The 25,222-nt window shown below is 43.4% G+C and overlaps 1 protein-coding gene across 2 annotated transcripts in view; it reads right to left on the reverse strand.

Annotated features, from left to right (window-relative positions):
- PAX2 (paired box 2) overlaps positions 1–25,222 on the reverse strand; it is a 113,620-nt gene that overhangs the window by 54,276 nt on the left and 34,122 nt on the right. The window lies entirely within an intron of this gene.

Here is a 25,222-nt window from a genome sequence, read left to right on the forward strand (position 1 = left end):
AAGATCTGTACATGTAAATTAACTCCTTTTTCAGCCAAGTTCTGGTTTTTGGCTTGAATAATGACAGTTGCTTGAGCGGGGGGGAGGGTATTTATTTACACTATCATATTTTAATTATTTTTTTACATGCCTTGCCTTGAGGTTGAGATGGTCTTCTCAATTGGATATCACACTTCTATGGAAATTTCTTGAGGGTTTTTTTTATGCCTTTACCCAGGTGGCCTAGTTGAAAGATCATATGCCTAGGAGTCAGAGGACCCAGGTTCTCATCTCAGCTCTGCCACTTGCCTGCTGTATGGTCGTGAGCAAGTCATTTCACTTCTCTGGACCTCAATTTTCTCATCTCTAAAATGGGGATGAACTACTTGTTCTTCCTCCTGTTTAGACTGCAAACCCCATGTGGGGACAGGAACTATGTCTGACCTGATTATCTCATAGCTACCCCAATACCTAGTACAGTGCTTGGCACATAGTGAGCCCTTATATACCACAGTTATTGTTACTTTTAGGGTCTTAACACCAAGACTGCATTTTTCATTTTCTCATTGTGTTTGAAGAACCTCATCTTATGGGGAAATCATCTTATAGTAACATTTGATTCACAAGGAATTAATGGGGTACAATTCAAAGCTATGTCATGACTGACATTATTGGAAACAAATTCCTCTTTCCTATTTCCAATTCCAAGTTCTGACCACTGGCAGAATGCCATAGCCCCTTACATCACACCATCATTTTACTGCATTAAGTTCCGCAAAGTTGTAAACAGATAAAGTATTGCCCATTGAAGCACTGGGAGCCTTTTTTTAACGATATTTGTTAAGTGCTTAGTACGTGCCAGGCATTGTATGAAGCACTGGGATAGATGCGTGCTGATCTTGGTCAGAGGCTGGGAACTGTAGCAGCTTTATGCCTAGGGCTGGCTTTGGATGGTAAGCAAGAAGACACCCACCTCAGGGTGCCCAGAGAGGGCAGTGGGTAACTGTGAGCCCATTGTTGAGTAGGGACTACCTCTATATGTTGCCAATTTGTACTTCCCAGGTGCTTAGTACAGTGCTCTGCACACAGTAAGCACTCAGTAAATATGGAAAAGCAGCATGGCTCAGTGGAAAGAGCACGGGCTTTGGAGTCAGCGGTCATGGGTTCAAATCCCAGCTCTGCCAATTGTCAGCTGTGTGACTTTGGGCAAGTCACTTAACTTCCCTGTGCCTCAGTTCCCTCATCTGTAAAATGGGGATTAAGACTGTGAGCCCCCTGTGGGACAATCTGATCACGTTGTAACCTCCCCAGCGCTTAGAACAGTGCTTGCACATAGTAAGCGCTTAATAAATGCCATCATTATTATTATGATGATGATTGAATGAATGAATGAATGAATGGCAGTGAAAGATGGGGCAGCAGGGCATCCTCATCACTCCATGAGAATTTACATTCAGAACTACTGAACCATGACAATTTTGAGATTGGTTAATTTTGAGATCAGAATTATCGGTGGATGGCTCTTATCCTTTGTCTTTACTCATTCATTCATTCAATCATATTTATTGAGCGCTGTGTGCAGAGCACTGTACTAAGTGCTTGGAAAGTACAATTCAGCAACAAGTAGAGACAATCCCTGCCCACAATGGGCTCACAGTCTAGAAGGGGGGAGACAGGCATCAAAATGAGTAAACATGCATCAATAGCATCAATATAAATAAATAGAATTATAATGATGATAATAATAATAATAATAGCATTTATTAAGCACTTACTATGTGCAAAGCACTGATGATGATGGTATTTGTTAAGCACTTACTATGTGCCAAACATTGTTCTGGGGGGGGGGAATACAAGGTCATCAGGTTGTCCCACATGGGGCTCACAGTCTTCATCCCCATTATACAAATGAGGTAACTGAGGAACAGAGAAGTGAAGTGACTTGCCCAAGGTCACACAGCAGACAAGTGGTGAAGCCGGGATTAGAACCCATGATCTCTGACTCCCAAGCCCGTGCTCTTTCCACTGGGCCACACTGCTACACATCATTAATATAAATAAATAGAATTCGGAAGACATACATATATACACAAGTGCTGCGGAGGCAGGGGGAGGCAGGTAGAGCAAAGAGATGGAGTCGGGGCAACAGGGAGGGGAGGAGGAGCAGAGGAAAAGGAGGGCTTAGTCTGGGATGACCTCCTGGAGGAGGTGAGCCTTCAGTAGGGCTTTGAAAGTCATCTGCCAACTCTGAGGACAGTCCAGCGCTGAGGCCTGTGGCCTCTCTAGACTATAAGCTTGCTGTGGGCATGATAGTCCTGACACCCTGGATCACCTCCAGAGTCTGTTTCCTTCGCTCTTGTGCACTAGCTGCAGAGCACTGCTGGTGGAAATCTAAATATCGGGCCAACCACATCCACTTCAAGTTTATCCTTACATGCTTTAATTCTGGCCTTGCTTCTGCCCAGCATAATTATTTCTCCATCTTTTTGACATTTATGCCCATTGTCCTAACCAGTTGTTCCAGAAGTTTAACTCCCCTCTCAAACCTCCTATCCCCCCGCCTCCCACATCTCTTGCTCCTAATGACCAGGCCACCTACTTAATTGAGAAAATTGAAACTATCAGGCATGATCCCTCAAAAATCTCCCCTGCCCTTCCCTAGTCCCTCTCTCCTCCTACCCATCCTTCAACTCTCCCATCTGTCCCAGGAGCATTTCAAGAGATCTTCTTCCTTCTCTCAAAATCCACCCCCTTCACCTGTGCATCCGACCCCATTCCTTTGCACCTTATCAAAACACTTGCCCCTTCCCTTTTCCCCCTTCCCTATCCTCCATCTTCAACCGTTAGCTCTCCAATGGCTTCTCCCCAACTGTTTTCAAACATGCCCAAGTTTCCTCTATCTTAAAAAAAATCTTCCCTTGACCCCACAGTTCCCTTCAGTTATCATCTTATCTCCCTTCTACTTTGCTTCTCCAAACTCCTTGAGTGAGTTATCTACACCCACTGTCTCAAGTTCCTCTCCTCAACCCCTTCCAACGTGGCTTCCATCCCCTTCGCTCCACAGGAAACCACCCTCTCAAAGGTCACAAATCATCTCCTTGCCAAATCCAACAGCCTCTACTCCATACTAATCCTCCTGGACCTCTCAGCTGGCTTTGACACTGCCACCCACCCCTTCTCCTGGAAACATTATCCAACCTTGGCTTCACTAACACTGTCCTCTCCTGGTTACCCTCCTATCTCTCAGAGAAGTTAAGTAACTTGCCCAAGGTAACAGCAGACAAGTGGCTGAGCTGGGATTAGATTAACCAGGTCCTTCCAACTCCCAGACCCACTCTTTTTCCATGAGGCCAGTCTGCTTCTTCTTCAGATGTCTGAAAAATGTTCCACATGACACATTTCACGATGTGGCAAGTCCAGCAAAATGGGCAGAGCATCACGGACACTGGAATGGCCACCCTAGGGCAGGGGAGGCATGTTGTTTCCTGCCTCACATTGGCCAAACTGCTGACCAGGCCTTGATGGACTCCACACACATGCTTGCAACTATTTCTTTCTCCACCGAATCTACCTGCACCAATTTAGGGATCGTGTTAGAACAGACTCCTGTCATGGGGAGGATTCTGCCTTATTCTCCCATCGTGTCCTATCCAACTTGTTCCATGGACCATGCGTTATAGAAGAACTGAGTGAATAATCACTTTGGGCAATGAGCCATCCCCAGTGGGACTGCAACTAAATAGTCACATGGTGCCTTCCCAAAGAACGTGCGGTCCCAGCAATTGGTGACATAGTTAAAACCAGTAGTTCCTAAATGCTGAGGAACCATGGGATTTCCTGAGATGGACAGGAAGCTATGAACTGTAGGCTCTGAAAGTATCCCCAAGGTTTGCAATGAAGGTGCCATGGGCATTTAGCCCCACGCCGGGGCAGGGCTGTTTTGACTGGGCTATGGGCAAACCTAAACAGGAAGTACTGAGGCTGTGTAAATGAAACAGCAGAAAACCAGAAGCCAGATAATCTGGCTCTTGCCTGTTCAGTGCTGCTGTCTTTGTTACATGGAGCCTTTGACCTCCATGTCACTGGTTCAGATTTAGCCCAGGCTCAAAGTGATGGAAAATCACTACTCTCTGACAGCAGGGTGGTGGTGCGTGGGAATGAGTTGGTTAGGACGCCTGCTTGGTTCCTAATGGTTCTAATGTCCATGCCACCGGCACAGGGGGCACTTTCCCCATTGGTGTTCTTGGAGGGGAATTAACAAAGTGATGGGGCTGGGAGCATTCAGCTTCCCCTCACCACTGGAGGTCATCTATTTCCCTCTAGTCCCAGCACAAGGGTCAAGAATGCCCAAAGTCAAAGAGCTGAGTCCAGAGTCCCACCAAAATGTAAACAGATTGCAGTGAGAAGCTGAAGAGCCTGATGCCAGGACCCAGCAACTGAGCCCCAAAACCAATGGTCCCTGGGGCCATCCCTGAGCTCTTATTTTGCTCAGTGGCCAGGGATCCTGTCTACCAACTCTGTTTTATACTCTCCCAGGTGCTTAGTACAGTGCTCTGCATACAGTAAGTGCTCAATAAATCCCATTGGTGATATTTTCCCACAACATTTGGTGAGGTCAATGATAACCCCCCACCTCCAGTCCACTGACACAATTCACCTAATAGGAGGGGGCCCATGCCATTCCTCTGATTCAATTCTGCACAGACCCCAGCTCCAAGGGCTGATTGGGGAGAGACTCTTACCTCAAGGTCCACAGGCTAAGAGGATAAGACTCTAATTTCATCCCATAGTGCTAATGCATAAAAGTGCCTCTGTCTCTGCACACATTCTCTCCCCACACCCCTCCATGAATTTTAGATAGCAGCATTCTAAAATAGATCTCTGGACAGAGAGGGCACCCCTGAGAGGAAAGAATTGTCCAAGTGCCATGAAGCAAAATGACAATCTCACCCTGACCACCAGCTGGTAAAGAAAGGGTGGAGGAACATTTCAGCAGCTTGTGTTTCCTCCTTTGGTTGGAGCCCACCACTTGCTTTTGAAGTTTTACCTGCACTCCTGTTTGACTAAGCAGGCTGGGTGAAATGGTAAGCCAGGGGACACTGCTTCCCCAGCCTCTATGCAAGGCTCCAAGTCAAGGGTCAATCCATCCCTTCTACCCCTGCTTCTTTGACTCCAATTAAGATCTCAGGCTTCCTGCCAAGCCTTAGCCCTCAGGAACCCTTTTCATTCCTATCAATCAATCAATTTATTGAGCACTTACTGACTTTATAAAGCCCTTGGGAAAATACAACAGAAATGGTATATAATCATCATCATCATAATAATAATGGCATTTATAAAGTGCTTACTATGTGCGAAGCACTGTTGTAAGTGCTGTTATATGTGCTCCCTGCCTACAAGGAGCTTACATATACTGCTGTCACAGAATCTCTCCATGTTCAGCTCTGACCCACTTCCACAGTGATCGTCTCCTCTCAGTATCTGACCCTCAACATGGGTACCATCTTCAGGACTGGTTTTCTGCAAAAGAAACTGGTTACGGGGGTGTCACCTTGGTCTCTGATTTGCCCATCTTACAACAACACACTCAGATCCTATCAAGCACTTACATGGGGCCAAAGAGCCAAGCTCCACTCCTGACAGCTCTCAAATCTAATGGAACTCTGACCATGCCTGCTCCAAGCAGGAGTATTTTTTGAAGAAATTTTTCCTGAATATAATTCCACTCTGTGTTTGAATCTGTGTGGGGCAGTCCTGATATAAGTAGAGAATTATTCAGACTGGATTCATAACTTTGGAGCTAGGCCAGTCTCTCAGTTCACACTGGGAGCCCCAATATCACTGTGCTCTGTTGATTGGCAGAGGGCACTTGGAGGTCACCACACACTCTGAAGGGAAACTTCATGGCAATTTCTAAAGGCCAGTTCAGCAGCAGGGGTAGAAGGGCACTTTAGAGCCCCCAGCACCCACAAGGCAGCAGCTGTCAATCATGCGGAAACCCACATCAATCAGAAACAAACAAGGATACAATGTTATGGAAAGACTATCCTGTGTCCACTACCCCATGCTAACACTTTTCAGTTCTACCTTACTGAATTATGCCAAAAAGAACCAGTATTCTAACACCCAAAGCTGTATTCTTATAATAATAATAAGAACACAAGACCAACAATAGAGCTACATTACAAGGAAAGACAAGGCCGGGTGCCTACAAGACCCCTTTGGGTTCTAAACCCAGTTCTGTCAGTAGCTGGCTAACAGAAGCCAAGACCTCACATCTGCTTGGCCATGTGCTGCAGCCCTGCCTTCCTTTTGGCTTGTGGCACTCTGTGCCCCAGCACAAACATGACTGTAAGGAAGAGAAAGTGTGAGTGGCATTGCACAAGCCACTGGCCTGATAATCAATTCCTCCACCCCAGTTCTCAGGCCTGAACTGAGGCTCACCCATGGTTTCTGATTATGGTCTCTGACTGGGAACTCCATCTTCAGTGGGTGAAGAGAAGCAGTGTGGTCTAATGGATAGAGCATTGGCCTGGGAATCAGAAGGACCTGGATTCTAATCCCTTTTCTGCCACTTGCTTGCTTTGTGACCTTGGGCAAGTCTCTTAACTTCCCTGTGCTTCAGTTACCTTATCCGTAAAATGGGAATTAATAATAATAATAATGATGGCATTTATTAAGTGCTTACTATGTGCAAAACACTGTTCTAAGCACTGGGGAGGTTACAAGGTGATCAGGTTGTCCCACGGGGGGCTCACAGTCTTAATCCCCATTTTACAGATGAGGTAACTGAGGGCCAGAGAAGTTAAGTGACTTGCCCAAAGTCACACAGCTGACAATTGGCAGAGCCGGGGTTTGAACCCATGACCTCTGACTCCAAAGCCCGTGCTCTTTCCACTGAGCCATGCTGTGAACCCCATGAGGGATATGGACTGTGTACAACCTGGGTAGATTGTAGATACTACCAGCATACTACCAGCCACCCAATGTTTAGAAGAGGGTTTGACACAGTAAGTGCTTAACAAATACAATAAAAAAAATTGACCAGCATCCAGTTAATCTAATAGAATGTTTGGAATCACAAGGAAGATCATAACAGGTAGTCAGTGAAACCATAGGTTTGGCTCTGGCAGTCGAAGTCACCCTCTGGGGGTTTCGGGCCCTAGTTCTTCTCTCCAGTGCCCCTCTGCCCGTGCAGACAGTTTGAAGCTTTTCTTATTCCCAGATTCCTCTTCGAGGTGCCCTTTTATGGCATCCTTAGTATTATTATGGTACTTGAAAAGCGCTTACTGTGTGCCAAGCACTGTATTAAGCTCTGGAATAGATACAAGATAATCAGGTTAGACACAGTCCCCGTCCCACATGGTGATCCAATCTAAGTAGGAGACTGATCCGTGAAATGGGGGTAAAATAGATTGTGAGTCTCCTGTGGGACAGGGATTGGGTCACACCTGATAACCTTGAATTGACCCCAGAGCTAAGCAAAAAGTAAGTGCTTAATAAATGTCATAATTGTTATTTATGACTATTACCTATCCCAAGGAAAAGAGGGTGGGCAGGGTGCCTTGGGAATGAGCATGGTAAGAGAAGGTGGAACCAGGATCCATTAATTCAGTTGGTAAGGATGGCAAGCCAGGAGTGTGACAAAACATCAAAAGGGCAAGTAGTATAAGCCCTGAGGCTGAGAAGTGTTCCCAGAGAGGGAGAGGTTTTGGCGGTTGCCGGGAGTGGTGTTATTATACTGATTGAACGCTTACAACACTTCCCGGGGGAGCCTGCCAGAGCAGCTAAGTCAGGGCAGGGGATGAAGACGCAGCTATTTTCGCACGGAGCCTATGAGCCAAGGGAGGCTTTGAACGTAAAGAGATGGTGAAAGGGCAGACTGGGCAACACCCCGAGACAGGCAGAGATCACCAGGGTTGGGACCCAGACGGCTTCATTTTTTACTTCCGGTTGGTATTGAAAAAAAGCTGTGAAACCTGGCCGATAACAATTGCTTTAAAAAAGCAGGGAGGAACCGAAATAGGAAAGTACTCAGCTGCCTGGCATTAGGGAGGGATATTTTTTCACTTCTCTTTCTGTCTTGGTTTCTCTTCTTCCCCCTCATAGCATCTCTCCCCCATTCCCTCTCGCTCCCTCTGTCCTTCTCTTTCTCTGCTCCCTCCTCACCCTGAAGTGCCACTTTGGTTGTGTGAGTTTATTGATTCCACCCAACCCAGGGAGAGCAGAAAGTAGGGATGGGGTGCAAGCGAAGGGATGGAAATAGAAAGCTATAAATTATTTGTGACAGGAAAGCAATAGTGCCAGAGTGCTGAGCACAAGTCCTGTGTCACTATTAGATTCCTTTTAGCCTGATGACACTGTAAAAAAGGTTAAGTGTCTGATGGAATCGTACACCTAGGGGGCAGGAGCAGCCCGGGAGCAGAACAAGCCACAAAGAGCAGGTATATCAATTCTCCGGGCCAATAATATTCCTCTCATTGATCGCCACGCAAAGTTCAAAAATCTCATTACAGCTAGGCAGACCTGGAACTTTTTTTAAATCAATAGAGTGATATAATGTATGTATACTTAGTACAAATGTATCTATTCATCTATCCATCCATCCCAAGTCTGCCTTAGGGTTTCCAAGTTAACCTACCCATCATATTATATTGTGTTATGTATGATAGTATATTGCATTATATTTTAGTATAATAAATGGATTCTGAAAACTCCCTCCAAGGAGAGGACAACAAAAGGTCTATTAACACTGACGTGACATCAGAGAGTGCTGTGTGTGATGAGGTGACATCAGCATCATTCCAATGTAGAGGCCCAATGGGAGTTCTGGAGTTCTGGGGCAAATACATCTTATGAGAAGCTGTGAGTTGTCTCTCATATCAAGCTAGAATTATTGGCCGACAGCCTTCAAGACTCTTCACTGGCTACCTTCCTCAAGCCTACCGGTCTCCTTCTCCTGCTATGCTGAAAATCATGCTCTCTTCTCCTTTTTTTATTATTTGTATTTGTTAAGCGCTATGTGCCAGACATCGTACTAAGTGGTGGGGTAGATACAAGCTAAGCAGGTTGGACACAGGCCATGTCTCCCCAGCGCTCATGGTCTTAATTCCCATTTTACAGTTGAGGGAACTGAGGCACAGAGAAGTTAAGTGACTTGCCCAAGGTAACACAACAGAAAGTGGCAGAGCTGGGATTAGAACCCTTCTAACTCCAAGGCTGCTATCCACTAGCAAGCAAGCAAACCTCCTCGTTGCTCCCTATGCTTGGCTCTCTTGCCAACAGCCTAAGCCATTCTCTCCACCTTGGAATGTAATTTCTGATTTGCCGAAACCACATACCTCTTAGCAGTGTGGTGCTTTGCCCAGCGGAAGTTCTCAATAAATACTGTTGAGGAGGAGAAGACAGAGGAGGAGGAGACAGAGGAGTACAGCGGAAGCAAGACCATTCAGGGAGGGTTTTTTTTTAATCTAAGTAGATAAATAAGATGGGTAGTTGGGATAGCATAATCTTTTTCCCTCTGTGACAGCAGTATGAATCATTACCTCAACTCTCCGCTTCATTTGGCCGGCTTACACAGTGACTGCCCAAAGAACGTAAGAAACTTCAAACTGGCCAAAACAGAAGTCCTTCCAACCCAGTATACTGCCTCTGACAGTGCCACAGGGTTGTTTGAGGGAATGATGTGCTGTTGGTTCCTCTCCTTGACATCTGCTCTCATGTAACAATAATAATAGTAATAAGAAGAAAAATAAGAATAAGAATATACGTTCAGCACTATGTGCCATGTACTGTATTAAAAACCTGGGTAAATACAAGATAGGCAGGTCATGGGGCTCACTGACTAAGTAGGAGGGAAAATAGGTATTGAATCCCTATTTGCAGATGAGGAAACTGAGGCACAGGGAAGTCAAGGAACTTGCCCAAGGTCACACAGCGGGCACATGGCAGAGCTGGAATTAGAACCCAGGACCTTTGACTCCCAGACCTATGCTCTTTCAGTAGTAGTAGTAATAGTAGTAGTATTAGTAATAGTATTTATTAAGCACTTAATGCGGATGTATCCCTAAGCCCAGCACCAGACAGCAAAGCCTCTTAGGCACAAACCCAAAAACAGACTGTGCTATCAGAGTGGGGAATTCTAGCTGTGTCCATAAGGAACATGACTGGAATTCACTGTTCCAACTATAAAAGAGCATGGCCCAGTGAAATCAGTGGAGCTGGTTTCTATTCCTGGCTTTGCCACTTGCCTGCTGTGTGACCTGGGGCAGGTCACTTATCTGCTCTTTTGCCTCAGGTTCTTCATCTATAAAATGGGGATGAAGTACATGTTCTCCATCCCTTTTAAACTGAACTTCATGTGGGTCAGAGATTGTATTCTATCTGATTTTCTTGTATCCATCCCAGTGTTTAATACAGTGCTTGGCACATAGTGGTCGCTTAACAAATATTACAGTGATTATTGTTGTTATTACTGTTATACTTGGCACATAGTATGCACTTAACACGTATTATTAATAATAATAATAACTATTATTACAGTGCTTGGCACATTAAGTGCTTAACAAATACCAATCTTTTTATGAAATTCTGGTCCAGAGCCAATCCAAATATCTGCACAGAGAAGGACAAAATCTGAGCATGAGAAAATGTGGGAGATTCTTCAAATCAGATTCTCAAGTTTGACATCATGTCTAGGGCCAATTCATCATTGCAGGATGTAACATCCCCCAGAAAAACAAGGCTGTGTACTAATAAGACCCTCTGGAACACCAGACATCTCACACTTACAACAAAGCAGTCTGGCTTTAAAGTCTCTTCTAGATGGCTGATTAATTTCCACCCCTTCTCTGTGAGACAGGTAAATATCATCACCCTCAACGACCAGCCGGGAAACTGAACCCTAGGTGTTTCCACTTCAGGTTCTCTGATTCGGTTGGCCCTAACACCCGGTGAACACCAAGAATTACCCTCAAGCAGGGGGTCCTAGAAATGCACATGTTCAGTGCTTGTCAGTAATATCACATTGTCAAGTTGTATTTGAAATACTCCATGGATCATGGAGAGAGAGATGAATGTTCAAATTTGGGTTCCAGTGTGAATTGGGTTAATCCCCCACAGAAGGGCGGGAGCTGATTGGAAGCCTGTTGGAAACCTGTTATCGCCTATTATTGTCCCCAGTAACTTAGACCTAGTGGGGATGTGGCCTTTTTTGAGAGCTCTGCCAAAGAGTCGGGGTGCCCTCCAAGAAAGCTCAGTACCCTACCAGCAAATATCTTCCCAAGCAGCCCAGAAGTAAAAGAAGGGGAGGCTTCTAAAGAAGAGGCTTTCCCACACTGTCTGCATTTCAGGACTTTATTTCAGAATATTTCAGGGTACTCAGTACAACAGTGTCCTTGCAGTGGGAGGAGGTGAGAGGATGCTTATTCAAATATCAGCCTCTGTTAGTGGAAGCCCCCTTCTTTGGACTTGCTATGGAGTCCCTGATTTTAGACTAAATTAATTAACAAATGACAAAAACAGGCAAGCACACCCACTTAATATACACTTATGTAGTAGCATGGCCTAATGCCTAGAGCACGGGCCTGGGTGTCAGAAGGGTCTAGATTCTCAGCCTGGCTCTGCCACTTGTTTGCTGTGTGACTTTAGGAAAGTCATTTTACTTCTTTGTGCCCTAGTTACCTCATCTGTAAAATGGGGATTAAGACTGTGAACCCCATGTGGGACATAATAATAATGTTGGTATTTCTTAAGTGCTTACTACGTGCCAAACACTGTTCTAAGCACTGGGGAGGATACAAGGTGATCAGGTTATCCCACGTGGGGCTCACAGTCTTCATCCCCATTTTACAGATGAGGTAACTGAGGCCCAGAGAAGTGAAGTGACTTGCCCAAAGTCATACAGCTGACAGGTGGCAGAGTCAGGATTTGAACCCGTGCCCTCTGACTCCCAAGCCCATGCTCTTTCCACTGAGCCACGCTGACATGGACTGTGTCCAACCTGATTAGTTTATATCTACCCCTGCACTTAGTACAGTGCCTCGCACAAAGTAAGCACTGAACAAACACCACAATTATTATTATAATCAAATAAATTAGTACTTAAATGCAAACATACCTTTTATGGTACATGTTAATAATAATAATGATGGCATTTATTAAGCGCTTACTCTGTGCAAAGCACTGTTCTAAGCACTGGGGAGGTTACAAGGAGATCAGGTTGGCCCACGGGGGGCTCACAGTCTTCATCCCCATTTTCCAGATGAGGGAACTGAGGCCCAGTGAAGTGAAGTGACTTGCCCAAAGTCACCCAGCTGACAATTGGCAGCGCCGGGATTCGAACCCATGACCCCTGATTCCAAAGCCTGGGCTCTTTCCACTGAGCCATGCTGCTTCTCATGTTAAGCACTTACATGTTAAGCACTGTTCTAAGTGCTGGGATAGATAAAAGTTCATCAGGTTGGACACAGTCCCTGTCCCACATGGGGCTCACAGTATAAATTGGAGGGAGGAGGAGGATTTAATCCCCATTTTACCGATGAGGTTACTGAGGCCCAGAGAAGGTAACTGATACGACCAAGGTCACACGAAAGGTGTGGCAGAGCTTTCATCATCATCATCATCATCAATCGCATTTATTGAGCGCTTACTATGTGCAGAGCACTGTACTAAGTGCTTGGGAAGTACAAATTGGCAACATATAGAGACAGTCCCTGCCCAACAGTGGGCTCACAGTCTAAAAGGGGGAGACAGAGAACAAAACCAAACATACTAACAAAATAAAATAAATAGAATAGATATGTACAAATAAAATAAATAAATAAATAGAGTAATAAATATGTACAAACATATATACATATATACAGGTGCTGTGGGGAAGGGAAGGAGGTAAGATGGGGGGATGGAGAAGGGGGCGAGGGGGAGAGGAAGGAAGGGGCTCAGTCTGGGAAGGCCTCCTGGAGGAGGTGAGCTTTCATTAGTACCCAGGTGTTCTGACCCTCAGGCCCATGCTCTTAAAGTACAGTATTACAGAGTTGGTAGACATGTTTCCTGTCCACAGAAACTTACAGTCTACAGGGGGAGCTCCGTTAGTGCTGAAGGAGAAAACTGGAGTGCTTTTAGTAAAGGGAAGGGCATGGGTTAAGAAGGCCTGAAAGAGCCAGAAGAATGCCTCAACATCCTAAAGATTCTTACTTTCTGGAAGCCCATTCATCCCCCTCATCACCTCTAGTTTTTTCTACTGCACCATTCCCTGGCTCTTTGACCTTCCCTTCCGAGTGGAAGGAGAGTGTCACTAAAAGCACGGAAACTCATTTTTCAATTTCATTTTTTAAGAATGCCTTTTGGAACAATAAGGATCCCTATTATCCCAGCATTCCTGGGCCCCGGGGTGTGCATTACTGGGCTATTAAAGCACTTCTTGGGTGGTTAAAGTCACAAAGCCTTCGGCCTTTATCCCTCACAATGCACCCCGGGGACACATTGATAGCCCAGTAATGCACACCCTGCTGGAGATCACCGCTTAATTAGTGTGTGTTTATGCCTCTTGGTTGTGGTGTGTATGCACACTGTGGAATAGTGCCCCACCAACAGCAAAAGTGAAAAGGTTAACACCCAGCTATGGACAGTCACAACATGTAGAGAAGGCAGTCTTCTAATCATGCAGTCAAGTCAGTCAATCAGTCTAAAAATATTTAGAAGGGGGTGCTGGGCTCCCCTTTCATGCAGTGTTCTAGGTACTTGGGGCAATTAGAGAGGAAGGAAGAGGCATGATTTCTGCCCTGGAGGAATTTTTAATCTAAATAAGAGATGCTCTATTTCCCCCTCTAGACAGTAAGCTGCTGTGGGCAGGAATTGGGTCTGTTTATTGTTATATTTACTCTCCTAAGCGTTTAGGACAGTGATCAATAAATATGATTGAATCTTCTGGACATATAGACAGTTGGCAGGGAATGTGTCTGCAAATTCTGTTGTAATTCATTCAGTCATTCAATCGTATTTATTGAGCGTTTACTGTATGCAGAGCACTGTACTAAGTGCTTGGGAAGTACAAGTTGGGAACATATAGAGACAGTCCCTACCCAACAACGGGTCACAGTCTAGAAGGGGGAGACAGACAACAAAACAACAGATGTAGACAGGTGTCAAGTCATCAGAATAAATAGAAATAAAGCTAGATGCACATCATTAACAAAATAAATAGAAGAGTAAGTATGTACAAGTAAAATAAATACAGTAATAAATCTGTACAAACATATATACAGGTACTGTGAGGAGGGATACAGGTGTGTAATGTACTCCCCCACGCACTTAGTACAGTGCTCTGCATGTAGAAAGCACTCAAATATCATTGATGATGGTGATATGGACACGAACAGCAAAAACAGGCACTATGTAGTACTTAAATGCATACATATCTTCAAACCCTGTTGCTTCCCCTCTACCTGTAATTCACTGACTGCCCGCCCTGCCAGACTGTAAGTGCCTTGAGGGTAGGGATTGTGGCTACTCATTCTATTGTACTCTCCCAAGTACTTAGTACAGTGCTCTAAACAGAGTAACTGCTCAATAAATACTGTAGATGGATTATTTGATAACTAACATCTGTACAGGGACCAACACAAGTGCTCAGAAAAGAGACTGCTGGAATCATAGGTGCCTGGAGCCGGTCTAGCTGAGTTTGGGAAGGTTTCATGAAGCAGGTGAGGCTTGAGCAGCCTTTTGAAGGGAGGGAAGGATGTGAAGAGGGAAGAGGAGGGATATTCTGAGAGGTAAAGGAGTGTACAAAAGGAGAGATTGTAGAATGTGAGCTCTATACATGGGTCTGTAACTGTTTAGCTTAGCTGAAGCAGAGAACAAGAGCAGGAATGTGGCAGGAGTCAGACCAGAAAGATAAGGGAAGGCCAGTTAAAGGTTTTGATGATGATAATAATTATAATAATAATTTTGTTATTTGTTAAGCACTTACGTGCCAAGCACTGTAGTAACTGCTGGGGTAAATTCAAGATAATTAGGTTGGACACAGCCCTGTCTTACAGTCTTAAGGGAAGGGAGAACAGAGATTTTACAAATGGGAAAACTGAGGCAGAGAAAAGTTAGGTGACTTGCCCAAGGTCACACAGCAGAAGAGTGTTGGAGTGATTCTGAGTTTTAATGATTTACAATGCAGTGTGGCCTAGTGGAAAGAGCACTGGCCTGGGTTCTAATCCCAGTTCCACCATTTGTCTGCTGTGGGACCTTGGATAAGTCAGTTACCTTCTCTGTGTTTCAGTTTCTTCATCTGTAAAATGAGGATTAAATCCCACTCCCTCCTATTTAGACTGTGAGCCCAGTGCTGGAAAGGAACTGTGTAACTACCCCAGCACTTAGAAAAGTGCTTGGCAAATAGTAAGGGCTTAACAAATACCATAATTATTAGTGCAACTGGGAGTTTTTGGGGGCAGATTTATGAGAAGAGGAACGGTAAGATCAAACTGATATTCAAAGAAAATAATTTCTGCTACTGTGTGCAGGACTGGAGGGGCAAGACTCAGGAGGGGCAAGACTCAGGAGGGGCAAAAAGGCTACTCTGGAGACTGTTTCAGGCACGTGACCTGAGGCATGAGGAGTTAGGGCTGTGACAAGTGTTGTGAAAAGGAAATGGAGAGGAAAGGGCAGATCTGAATAATATTCTGGAGGAGGCACCGATAGACTGCAAGTAGAGGAAAGAGAGCCATAAAAGATGATGCCAAGAAGACTACTGAAAACATAGAGTTGGACGTCTTTAAGCTATGCGTAGCAGGGAATGGATTATTCCTGGGTCCTGAGAAAGAATGTAAGAGCTCCTCATGCTTGTTAATATTAACCTGAAATGGAGAGGAAGTCTTTCCTCGGACAAGACCTAGAGGACGAGCTTAAATGAAAATGTCAGAGAAAGAAAGAAAAGGAGGGAAGAGAAATGAATAAGAGAGGGGATCTCCCTTTGAATGAAATGAAAAGGCACATGACAGGTCAGGTTTGATCAGCTGCCCTGGAGGGTGGCAACTGATCAAGCTCCTTAAGTTTAGTGGCTTGGAAGAAAGAAAAGCTGGCTAAGGAGGCTAGGTAGTTAAGGGATGTAGTTAGGGTCAAAAGAATGTAAGAATAAGAGCAATGCCATCACTGGGTGCCACCATTAGTCCATCCAGCCTGATATTCTGCCTCCATCAGTGGCAATAAGATGGTTGAAGAAAGAGTTGATAGTTGCTCTCCTTGGTGTTCATCCCACAGACCAGGGAGGTTCTAACATCCCTAATTCTGCCTCTGGAAATATATTATGAACTTGTGGACCAAGCATTTATCCAAAATTCTCTTGAAGTTACTATTGTTTTCAGCCTACCCAACTTCTTGCGTTAACAAATTCCCTACGTTTACCATCTGTTGGGTTAAGAAGAATTTCCTTTTGTTTATTTTGAACCTAACTGCCTTAAAAAAAAGTGGTTTTTTTCTTCTACCCAAAACCAGACCAGGGTGTTGGCAGCTAAAACAGGGAGCAACTCCATTTCTCTTTAGTTGACTATAGTCAGCCAGCTAGTGGTCTCAGGCTAGGAACATAGAGGTCTATCAGTGAGTGTCAGTACAGTGCTTAGTTTGTTTAAGCTGCGATCCAGTTTGCCATGAGTTTGAAAGGAGCCAGAATAAGCCACTATCCTGCATATGACAGAAGGCCTTGATCCCCTTCTGTCCCATGCTATCACCTATAACAGCGACCCAGGTTCTTCACTCATCAAGTCAAAAAGGATGCAAGAAATGAATCAGATTGCATCAACCCTTAACCAAGCAGCCCTCCCCAGGAGCCAAGGCTGAATGCATTGGTAACATACAGATTGATTTTCCTTTAAGATACTCATAGGCTTAGAAATTAAGGGTAAATGCTTTTAACAAATTGTTTGGAAACCGGTTTGAGGGGCTTGCCAATCTCTTTTTATTTTTGTGGTATTTGTTAAGTGCTTACTATGTGCCAGGCATTATTCTAAGTGCTGGGGTTAGATACAAACTAATCAATTTAGACACAATCCATGTCCCAAGTGGGGCTCACAGTCTTATTCCCCATTTTACAGATGAAGTAACTGAGGCTCAGAAATGTCAAGTGATTTGCCCAAGGTCACCCAGCAGGCAAGTGGCAGAGCCAGAATTAGAATCCCGGCCCTCCTGAGTCCCAGGCCTGGTCTCTATCCACTAAGCAATGCTGCTTCTCAAGCTCTGTTCATGGTGAGATCAGGCCAGCTTGAAACTACACTCCTGCATTTCCTTCCTGTCAGAAGACCCTCCTGGTTTAAGTTAGGCTCTGTTTCACCCATAGAAGAAAGAATTGTGGTCAGCCCCCACTGTTGCTGTTTTGGGGTACCAGAAACTTTATGGGGGAGGCAGGGTCAGGAGATGGTCTGAGGCACAGGGCTCTGGTTTTTGCAAAATCTCTGCCCACTTGAATAAAGAAAAAGTGCCAACCCTGCTTTTGCTCAAATTTGTACTGACAAAACTCTGAAGGGAAAACCGCTGAGCTTTTCCTGCCATTCCTTCTGAACTAGAAAGAATCTGCAATGCCCGGAGCCTCCTGGCAGAATGGGAATACACAATTTCAGGGAGGGAAAAGGGGGAGAGGGGAGTTGGATGTTTGCTTGTTTGTCTGAAGCCACTGACCCATGATGACACAGTTTTATTTTGCTAAATCTGAGCAGAGTGTTGGCGTGAACTCTTCTCTAAACCCTGGCCATCCTGACGTGTCTGAGGGATGGAATGATGGACCTGAGAGTTTGGAGAGGTCTGGCTGTGAGAAACAAGTGAGCCGAAGCCTGGGAGAGGCAGTACAGTCTTTGGACAAACAGAAGGACTGAATTCTGTGTATCGCCATGGTGGAGGTTCTATAAGTCAGAAATGTGAGACTCTACTGTGCCTGTGACTGTGTCTACATGTGTGGGAGTAAATCTTTGCTTGAAAGTTCACATCTTCTCACTTTATGTTAGTATTTTGCAGTGTTTATCTTTTCAGTAATGGTAATTTTTAATGTCTGATTCTGTACTTTATCATGCCTGTGACTTAAGCACACTGATTCATGAATCTACACCTACATTGTGAGTATGGAATGACATACACCATACATTGTGATTCTCCATCTTTTTAGTTACTAATGAGCAGTGGGAATTTTCTGTATATATGCATGAGTGTAAATTTGTAGCTGCTTTGTTGTTGATTCAGAGGGTACTCTTTGTATATTTTGGGGACTATTTTTCAGATTCATATGTGCAAATGCCAAAAAATTCCATTAAATCAGAAAGGGTCTGGACCAAGCCCTATTTCAGGGAAATAGAACTCAACTGAAGACCTGGAAGCTACAGGTCCCTTCTTGAGACATTTCCCTTGGTCTGGGAGATTTTCTGGAAAGCTGTGGGTGCTATTCATTCGGCTCTAGGCACGGAGACAGCATTTCCAGGAGAAAAAGGCAAAATAGTGGCCACCATGAGCTTGCCCTTCTGAAGAAAGGGAAGTTTCTAAATATCAACATGCTGGTATATGGGGATTTTACTCTGTATGTGCATGTGTATAGCATATTGTAAGGGTATTTATTGATCAGTTTCCTCTAAATATGGATGTGAAATTGTGTGCTTCTGTCAGTGGTTCCTAAGACTTTGTATTTACATGTTTAATCTAGATCAGGATGAATACTTGCATCCAATCATGCTTATCCATTTCAGCTTGGATCTGCCTCAATTGACAGCAATAACTGCAATTTGAACTAGTCACACTGTTTATAGCTGATTGCACTTACGAATCTGTTGTTACGTTTGTGTATTTGCTCATTTCCCAGAGATAATGTGTGCTTGGGAATGTATTTCTATACATACAGGGATATCTTTGCTTATGTCTAGTGTAGGGGGAGGTGGAAATGAAAGAATTATGAAATGCCAAGCAGATATGCAATAAATTCCATTGATTTTACAAACTCCAACTTGTCTTAAGTCTCCTTCCATTCTTTATCCTGGGGGCATTGCAACAAAAACCTATTTTAAATACCTTTGCTTCCCCCTCCCCTTTCCCAAAAAAGTGTCAATATTTTATTTGGATTTTTAACTTCACTCCATAACAGTTGTTTGACCTCCTGACTCATGTGAGTCACATAAATTCTGGGACTTTATTCAGGAGCCATGTTCCTGCTATTGAATAAGCAATTTGGGAGGGTGAATTAATGACTTGTGCTGTTGCTGGAAAGTCCCTGAAGAAATATTAAAATTGCTTGCAGACTGAATCAATACTCACTGAACACCCAGCATGAGGACTCCAGCTCTTTAATGGCTACACACAGAAAGGTTTGGTAGGGTTAGGGGAATTCCTGCACAGCCTGGCTAGCACCTCCTCTTCACTCCATACACGCTCTATCATTTTCAATAAGAGCAAATTCTTATTATACACACAAACTGGTTAAGGCTGATATACCCTGTCTCCAGAAACAGGCTTAGGGGACAGTTTTCTCCTTCACTAGCAGTGAAAGTCTCCGGGGCTTCCTTGAGCATAATTGTGCTGGTCTACCTGATGGCTTCATGTTATGGGATTGTGATGTTGTTTATAAGAGAAGCTACAGTAGGGTTTTGACATGGAGTTATTTTTTTTTAAAGCAGTTCTGCTCTCACGCCTATTTTTTACTACGTGTCAACCAATGTTGGCATTACTATGCTTTAACAAGAACGTGTTCGTGCTTAATATTACTCTTATTCATTTGGTAAATATTTGGTATTGCTCTGTTGATTAGTGTTATTGTTACTGTGCCTGAATTATCGTGTTTGTTTATGGGTGTGACTGTGGGGAATCTACATTAATTGTATTTTGCGTTCATGTACACTGCATTGTGTTAGTGCATTTCAGCAGCTATGTTAGGGTTTGCCACTCCGTTTTGGAATGTCTGCACTCTATGTAACACCGAGTTGGAGGAATTTGAGTATTGTTTGATATAAAGTGTATGTTTCTGCATTGAATCATTGTGTGTTCATTGATCCTATCAGTATCTTTTTATTTTGTAATCTGGGTCTCAGAGATTAGGTTAATGGTTGCCTCCTTGGTGAACTGAATTGAATAATGATGGTTTTTTGTGGTGTTTTTGTGATTCAATAATTGCCTTAATTGTCTCTTTGACATTATGTTTAAGAGTGCCTATCTTTCCGTGTTTATGCCTGGGCTGGGCTTGGATAATTTACATTGCACCATTTCAGGAGAAAGTTCAAGGAGCTGTATTTGCATTGCTTCCTGGAGGCTTATCCTGAACCACCTTTGATGGGTTGAACACAATACAAAATATTCCAGACCTTTGCAATACACCATCACCCAGTTCCCCCTCGAGAAAAACACTGCTTGGCATCTTCTCCAGCTCCATGTCGGCCTAATTTAAATAGGGAAGCAGCGTTGTCTAGAAAATATACTGGCCTGGGAATCAGCAGACCTAATCCCAGCTCCATCACTTGCCTGTTGTGTGATCTTGGGCAAGTCACATAACTTTCTTGGGGCCTCAGATTCCTCATCTGTAAAATAAGATTTCAATACTTGTTCTCCCTTCTTCTTAGACTGAGTCCCATGTGGAACAGTGTCTGAGCTAATTCTCTGGTATCTACCCTAGTGCTTAGTACAGTGTCTGACAAATAGTAAGAAATTTAATAAGCATCGTTATTATTATTGTCAATCTTCTGGGTGGAGTCTGGGCCGAACGACATGTTCTCCATAGGGCTTAGAATCTGGTTGATCAGTAGGTTTTTTTTTTCATTATTACTATTGCTGTTAGTAGTAGGAGTGCTAATGTTAAATGTTAAAATCATCATCTCCATTCTGGGTAGCTTTAGCAATAGCTAGCTCCTTGTTAAGCTAAAATAGGTTTGTGTGGTTTAGAAATAAGTTCACACATCCATTGTATTTCCCTGAGCGCATGTATACTTAAAGTGTTCTTGTATATTTATAAAAGCCCAAGTTCCTGGTCCATTTGGAGGAAATGTGGATATAAGGATTGCCTAGACATGCATATCTGTATCAAAGCAGGCTCCATTTACCTATGTATGCATTGTTTATATAGCTGTATAGAATGTTAGAGAAACAGCATGGCTCAATGGAAAGAGCCCGGGCTTGAGAGTCAGAGGTCATGGATTCAAATTCCAGCTCCTCCAATTGTCCACTGTGTGACTTTGGGCAAGTCACTTAACTTATCTGTGCCTCAGTTACCTCATCTGTAAAATGGGGATGTAAGCCACACATGGGACAATCTGGTCACCTGGTATCCTCCCCAGCACTTAGAACAGTGCTTTGCACATAGTAAGCACTTAACAAATGCCATCATTTTTAGAATCTCCTGCCTGTTGGTATGCTTTTAGAAATACAGATACCTTATATCCACACCTTTCCGTGAGCCTGTATTGATGTGTCAGTGCCTATGAGACTGGGGGTTTGGCCACATAGTTTAGTGGAATGTACTCTAAGAAGTTACAAATTAGAAATATGAGGGCCATGAACCCAGTTGCTCATTGCCTTTACATCTGGTAACGTGACTTCTAGGACCTGGGTGGAGCCCCGGGGTCAGCAGGGGAGTTGGGGGAAGGGGTCCTTGCTCATCTTCGCACATCCCACATTCTCTGTTTTTTATCGAGATTTCCTTCCCCAGTTCCTGACAGCTTCCTTAGTGCTGCTGGTGGAAGAGCCATAATGCATTGCTTCAGAACTCTTTAAATGCAAAATATCATTCTAATCTATTTACTAATATGTATATTTATTTGCCATATGTGCTTGATTTGCTACTAGGAGCTTATGTAAATACCCTGCAGCATTTGAATTACCATACCCATATACTAAAGCACTTAAAATCATGTATAGCATGCTTAACCTAACAAAATACTCCAATATAACCCTTCCATTAGGGTTCCAATATAATCCCAAATAATAGAAAATTCTGCCTTTGAGATGAAATTTTTGAAGTTTCAGCTTGGTTGAAAAGAAAACTTGAGGAAAATTCAAACAGCCACTTTAGGTTGTCACAACGTAAACTGCCATATTTTTCTATTTTTTTAATTGCCATTGTTATGGCACAAGGGAAATGATTGAACTATCAAAACTCAAAGATGTATTCAATTTTTCTTTTCTATTTTCCACAAGTATGTCTTTTTCTTTTTTTTTTTTTTTACAGCCAACAGGTGCATGAAAAAGAATTGCCCCAAGGCAGATAGTCCTAAATAACACAGCCGGATAAAATCTCATTCCTTATAATTCAAGAAAAAATTTCCCACAGAGTTATGCAACTTTTTGAGAAGCATGATGGCCTAGTAGGAAGAGCATGGGAGTCAGAGGACCTGGTTCTAATTCCATCTCCAACACTTGTCTGCCGTGTGACCTTGGGCAAGTCACAATTTCCCCGAGTCTCAGTTACCGCTCCTGTAAAAATGGGGCTTGAGACTGTGAGCCCCACGTAGGATATAGACTGTCCAACCTGATTAGCTAGTATCTACCCAATGCTTAGTACATAGTAAGTGCTTAACAAACACCATTAAAGAAAAATTTAGAATTTGGCCCTAACCGTTGAGTAAATTTGAAAAAAAAAAAAGCTGCTTTAGCTCTAACAAAGTTATTAAGATCCAAAATTCCTTTCTGACCATATGTGGTTAAAGAAAAAAAAAAGAACTCACTAATTTGTAGAGTGAGCCCGTAGAGCCCAATTCATCAATTGTCTTAGGGTCAAAGCTCCCATTTGCTTCTCATTCCTCTTACTACCTCTGGGCATTTCTAAGAGGACAGAGAAAAATTCGAACTGAACTCAAGTAATGTATAGATGAGTGTGAATGAGTCTGCTGCATGGGAAGTGACAGGCTTAAAATCTAGTTAAAGGTTAGTCCTCCTTGCTCCCCTATCTTTACTCCTTTCCTCTTCTGCTGCTCTTTCCTCCCCCCTTCTCTCACCTTATTTTCTTTTTCCCTCCCCTCTCTCCCTTACTTTTCCCTGACAGAAAGCTCAGTTCAACCAGAAAAGCAGAGAAAAAGACACTCACTCACCTCTAACCATGTTTATGTATATATTTATACCATCCATGCATATATTTATGTATCTATAAGTACAAATAGACTGCAAGCTCCTTGTAAGCAGGGATCATGTCTACCAACTCTATTGTATTGTACTTTCCAAGTGCTTATTAAGTGCCCTTCCTGCAGTAAATAATAAATACCATTGATTGATTGACGTATATATTTAGGATTGATTGTACAGTCTATTTCTTTATTTTGAAAGACATAAAAATTTATATACAATTTCCCTCTATGTAAGCTACTTGTGGACAGGGAACATCTCACACTTCTCTTGTACTTTCCAAAGTGCTTAGTATGGTGCATTTGAACCCAGTAGGCATTCAATAAATACCTCCACTACTATTACTAGGCTTTGCTCCAGAAAAAATGTCCTCACCTTGAAACCTATTGTAACACATGGATTCATCTCTACAGGGGAAGACAGGGAAAGCCTCTCATTTTAGATAGCTAAAACCAAGGTGAGGGATTGATTCCCCTCTAGACCATAAGCTTTTTATGGGAAGGGAATGTGTTGATAATTCTGTTGCACTGTACTCTCCCAAGCGCTTAGTAAGGTGCTCTATACATACTAAGTTCTCAATAAATATCAGATTGATGGACTAACTAGGAATATTACAAAGAGGAAGCCATGATCCTGTCTGGACCCAGAGGTAGAAATAGGTATTCCTCTCCAATTCTGTGATTAGGAAACTCTGTAGCATGCCTTAAATTTGGGATTGTCATCATCGACCATTGAATCTATGGATCATTTGTTTCAACTAAAGAACTTGTGGTATTGCACAAAAGTAACACCAAGGTTGGAACTGGGGCAAAAAAATTTTGGGGTTTTTTTTTGTTGTTATGCCATACATTCCCAAGTGCTTAGTACAGTGCTCTGCACACAGTAAGTGCTCAATAAATACAATTAAATGATTGCTAGGGATTTGTTTTTCTGTGCAAACAGATATAAGTGGGAGCTAAGAAATGGGACTGACATGAGGGATAGGGAAATTAGAACCCGGTTTGCCCTTCCCCAGTAATCAATCAGGGGAAAAAACAAAAACAAGACATTTGCAGGGGAAAATCCTTGTTAAAGACACTTGAGTAATAGAGATTAACACCCAAGTTTTCTGACACTCAACGGTACTGAATCTAGATTAACCACTAAGCCTTATCTACTAGGGTGTATATATATGTATAGTCAACTGGATATTTTCATGCATTATCCTCAGGGATGTTCTCTGCCTGAAATATAAATTGTGCAAATGCAGATGTAGATATATATCTTCCCTTTTTCTTCTTTTCCTTGCTGCTCTACCTTTAATAATTACTTACAATTCCCTGTGATGGTCTTTGGCATGTATCTTTTTTTTCTTTTTTCAATAGTATTTATTAAGCTCTTACTATGTATCAAACACTCTTCTAAGCACTGGAGTAGGTATAAGTTAATCAGGCCAGGCACGGGCCTCGTTCTACATGGGTTCACAGTCAAATAAAGGGAAAACAGATATTTAATCCTCATATTACAGTTGAGGAAAAAGGTCACACAGCAGGCAAGTGGCAGAGCTGTGGTAAGAATCCAGGTCCTCTGGCTCCCAGGTCTGTGCTTTATCCATTAGGCCACTCTGTTTCCTTTCTTTCAGCAACTCTAATGTCTCTTCCTCCTCCACTCTCTGCTCACATCCACTAAGTTTATAAGTTTGCTATAATTTCCTTCCCCTAAATTTAGAACTCAAAAGCCCCATGGAAGATAAGGGGAGAGTCCCCCAGCCGAGACATCCTCTCCCCCTTCCAACTCAGCTCAGGCTCTCGGCCTCCCTTTCCCCAGTTTGGTCACCTCCTTGACTTTGACTGTCTCCTCTCCATCATCTACCAACTCTGCTGGTCTACATATCTCCATCAACCTGGTATTCTTCACACCTTCTCCCACACCTCTGTCCCTTTCACCTTAGTTAGAGCTCCTCACTTTGCTGCTTCCACAATTCCCCAGATTACAGCGTGGGTAGTGAACATGTGCCTACATTCCTTCATCTCACATTCATCCTTGGCTAACACCATAGGTACTCCACACATAACTGGATCAGGAATTGCCATGCTTCTATTTAAGCCTAACCCCTGACTATGTAGCAGCCTTTCCCATCTGTCTCTAATCCAGTCCTCAATCGTGTAGCCTAAAAGACCTCCCACTTTGGGCACTACAGAATCAG

The sequence above is a fragment of the Tachyglossus aculeatus genome, chromosome 16 (assembly GCF_015852505.1).
Source record: "Tachyglossus aculeatus isolate mTacAcu1 chromosome 16, mTacAcu1.pri, whole genome shotgun sequence".
In the NCBI taxonomy this organism is placed as follows: domain Eukaryota; kingdom Metazoa; phylum Chordata; class Mammalia; order Monotremata; family Tachyglossidae; genus Tachyglossus; species Tachyglossus aculeatus.